Source organism: Cygnus atratus, chromosome 2 (genome assembly GCF_013377495.2).
Source record: "Cygnus atratus isolate AKBS03 ecotype Queensland, Australia chromosome 2, CAtr_DNAZoo_HiC_assembly, whole genome shotgun sequence".
In the NCBI taxonomy this organism is placed as follows: Eukaryota; Metazoa; Chordata; class Aves; order Anseriformes; family Anatidae; genus Cygnus; species Cygnus atratus.
Window position 1 is genome coordinate 149,426,464 of NC_066363.1, and position 4,309 is coordinate 149,430,772.

Here is a 4,309-nt window from a genome sequence, read left to right on the forward strand (position 1 = left end):
AGAAGGAATTATAACAGGAAAAGTGAGAGAAAAAGCTATCCTCTTTACTACATCATGACAGGCAGTAATCCTTATTAAGATCCTCTGTAATCTCTACTGCTATTACCACTTGCTTTCCTCTGCTCTGCATTCCTTTTTTCCTTCTTTCAGTCTGAACAAGCTGAGAGTTTTACTCTGGTGTGGCTTTTCATTCACACTGACCTTGAGATGGCATATTTCATTTTGGGAGAGGCAGTATTAATCAGTGTGGCTGCATGAGTATCTCTAATGCCTCATGGAGAAGGCTTCCTGTGCTTCCAGTCTCAGCTCCTCTCAGGCCTCTTGGCCCTGTGGCCACATTACATTACCCTTACTTACCACACCATAGTCTCCATGCTGTCTACACTACCAGGATGCATCATGGCAATTTGATGACTGCAGTACATTACCGAGACGCACTCCAGCCAGGGAGTCTAGCACATGCAGCAGGAAGCAGGCAGGGAGCTAGCGAATGATGGGGACTGGAAGCAGAAATGACATCGGCTGGGACACAGAGGTGTGGGGACAGATGGGAGACTCACTTTCATGCAAAGACTCTGCTTGGTCTTGCCCATGCTACTCTAAGGGTTGTGCAGGTATTAATGGGGTCAGAACCCATAAAATATAGGGTCAGAAAGACAGTGTGTGTCCATTCCCCAGCCAAAAGGTGGGAATCAGTGACTCAGTGGTGAGGGACAGAGGAATGTCATTCTTGCACCACTTATACAGCTGCCAGACTGCAGCTCAGAAGATGAGATTGCTTGGAGTCAGTTTTACAATGTCGCTGTCCTCCTCCAGGCATTTGTGAAGCATAAGGGTGTATGCTAAGAACATTGCAGATGGAGAACGTGTTTCCATCGAGATGCATACTTACAGTTTGCTGTTGCTCTTAAACCGGATTGGTTTCCTGTTTTTCATCTGGCAGCTCTGACTCTGGATGGCCAAGTGTGCTGCTCCTCTTTTGCTGCCTGTTTGCTTTTCTACTGGAGAGCAGCAGAAGGAGACTCTGAAAATCCTTAAATCTGAAGGCTAAACTAGGCTGCACATTGCTTTTCCCAACCCTATTATTAGGATTAACAGAGAGAGAGTTACCCATAAATCATGACTTTTTTTTTTTTCTACAGAAGATGGATATCTGTGTTTATAGCTTTTAAGAGGCTGTACAGACACTGCAAGCATGCTTCCCCAGCCAGAAGCAAAAGATGCTTGAATATAAATTGGAGTAGGACATTTTATTACTAATGTACATCTATTTGCAAAAATACTGTACAACAACGATGTAAAATATTCTGCTTTTAAGAAATACCTACATAGCCACAGAGGACACAAAGTATTTTATATCTATGTATGAAGTAGACATAAGATAACAATGTAATATAGATGTACATGTATATTTACTGTAATATGTAACTGTACTAGTCTCAAACCATTGGACTCAGAGTGAATAAAACATTAGCTTTTGTGCTAGGGAGCTAGGGCTCTGGGACTATCTGTGCATTGATATGTATTGATACAGTGTCTGATATGATATGTACATGCAATAAAATTTCTCCAGCCATGAAGCTTCTGTTTCTCTCTGACCATCTGTATATTTGCTTGAAACATTTTCATTTCTGCAATTTTGAAGGGACATCAGGATTTTAAATTTCATTCAAAGCGAGGTTGCAAATCTCTTCAAGTCTTTCCTCTGTGGATTGCTGACTCTGAAAGCTGGATAAGATGTCACACAAAGGCTGCTGAGGAATAGAATGGAACAGCACAAGTGTTGTTTTAGTGCTTTTAGAAATGAGTGTCTCAAACGCCCAGTGATGCATTGCTACAGCAGGGAGCTTGATGACGATACAGCTTGATGAAGTCCCTATGTGGGACTTAAGTTTGGTTCCTTCCCTGGCCGCTACAAGTTTCTTGACATTGTTTTGCTAATGAATCCCCCAAATATTAATGACAGTGAAGATATGAGGAACAATAGACCATAAGTGCAACATGCATCAACATTCAGGGTGTATTCCTTCTTGGATCCCTGATAAATTATCTAGTTTGCTACTCCTTATCTTAATCTTATCCAATACTAATTACAGCAGCCTCATCTCTGTTGGGACTGGGGATTTTTGCAGTAGGAAATACTCAAGGACAAACCAGTGGAAACTGAAGACTTAGCAGTACAATTAAATGCAATCTGCTCCTGTTCTTCCTCCAAAGTGGTCTTTCAAAGGTGCAAGCTGGGGAATTGGCCACTGAGCTGAGTCAGCCGGGAGGGATTCACGCAGGAGCTCAGATTAAAACCTGAGCTCTTAAAAATGGTGTCAGGGGGTCACTGGGGAGCGGAGGCTGCTGGCGCCCATGCCCGGGAGAGCGGGGTGCTGCTGGGGAGCGTCTGGCAGCACCGGTGAATCACCCGTGCTCGCCCTTTGTTGTCCTGCCCAGCAGCCGGCCGAGGCACTCAGCCATTTTCTCTGAGGTGATCTGACAAGATCACAGCACGAGGAGGGCAGGCCGCCTGCCAGGAGCCAGCAATTTCGTTCTTTGCAGATACTGATCCCAGGCCTGCTCCTGAGGGCAGGTGGCCGCTCGGCCCCGGCGGCTGCGTCACCGTCCCATGCCTGCTGCCAGCTCAGGGGCTGGTCAGGTCTTGTGGGCCAAGCGCCATCGGCCCTCATGGCCCTTGCCTCATGCCTTTGGCCCACAGAGGCTGGTGTGTTGGCTGCAATGGCAGCAATATCCCACAGGGCAGTTCTGGCCAGCCACCATCTCAGTCCTGAAGCTGAGGAAGGTGCCGGTGTGGAGTCCCACTGCCTTCATCTGGCCTTTGTCCCCCAAACGCCACCTGTCACACTCCACCTCAGCCTTGGCCCGCAGCTCGCCTCTCCTCCATTGCCTGCCACATGGCTGCAGTGCCCTGGCATCTCAATGGGCTGTGGCCATGTCTGTCTGTCCCTGAAAACAATTACCACTGTCCTTTCTCCTGCAAATACAGGCCTGGTAACCTGTGCAACAATCCAGTCTGCTTCCCTCATCAAGACAGTTGCACATCCCAACTCTCATTAATCATACCGCCTGCAGCCATTCACTGTGGTGGCTGCTGTGTACACAGCGAGTAAACGGCTCTCCTCCCCATACCACTCACACTGATGTCACGCTGGGCTGCTCCCTCACACCGTGAAATGCCTCCCTTGGTGCTCTGATGGGCTCTCACTTCCTGACAAAAGCACCCGGGGATCTGCTGGCTTTGTGTGGCTCCCCTCGTGCTGCTTGAGGCAGAGACCCAGGGAGGCTGCAAATGGCTCTGTTGTGGTCATGCTGGAGGGTTTGCTGAGGAAATTCAGCCAGAAAGCAGGGTGCAAGAGCAGAAAGACTGAAGGACACATGCAACCTTGGAACGTGAAGCCCAGTCATTGCGATGCAAGCTGGGTGGGGGGAATTTGGCCTGTACCTTGTATCTCATTCTGCCTATCCACCATGAAGCCTCTGGTAGGACAGGTGAGCACCAAGGGGGACTGTACATTACATTGCACAGAAGGACATTTTCTCCCTAATTCTTCTTGCTGACAAAAACCCCTGCTTTTGGAGATGTTGAGAAGAGAAGTATCTTGCCTCTTTGCCTGCAAAACTCATAGTTCAATCCTGTTTGCTGGAGAAGCAAAATTCTCTTGCTGGATGAAATCCACCTCTAAATCAAGGTGCAAAGGAGCATCTCACCATTTTGCTGAGCTAGTACCCAGGGGTGAGTGATCTGCTTGGTCAGTATAAAAAAAGGCTTTCTAAAATGCTGCTTATTGAGCTGCATGAAAGAATTCATTTCTCTGAATTTAAGGAGAGTCTGTGGTACTGAACATATCAAGGAAAATTATACAAGCGTAGAAGTTCACAAAGTCAGAAAGTGTGAAAGACCTTCATTTAGTTTAACGTGTTTAATTTGTGGTATGACATTGTATTTCATTATCCACAGACATAGTCCACATAGGTTAGAAATCCCCTGGGGACAAGATAAATCAGGAGAGTGCTTGGTTAAATGTTATCTGCGGGGACTCCCACAGATTGATGCAACTGGTAATTCCTGGGGAATGTAGCAAAGAGAAAAGTATGAAGTTCTCAAATTCTGAGTAGTTCTTTGGTATCACTTCCAGATATCATGATATCACCACCATCAAAATGACAAGGCATGAAGAGGGTTAGAAGAGCAAACTTAAGTGGAAGACAAACTGAAATGCCTTGGGCCAGCATTGGAAAGTTCATTTGTCCTCACTGATGTATGCTACCAGGTCTCTTCTGTGGTGTGCTCTATCATACACCT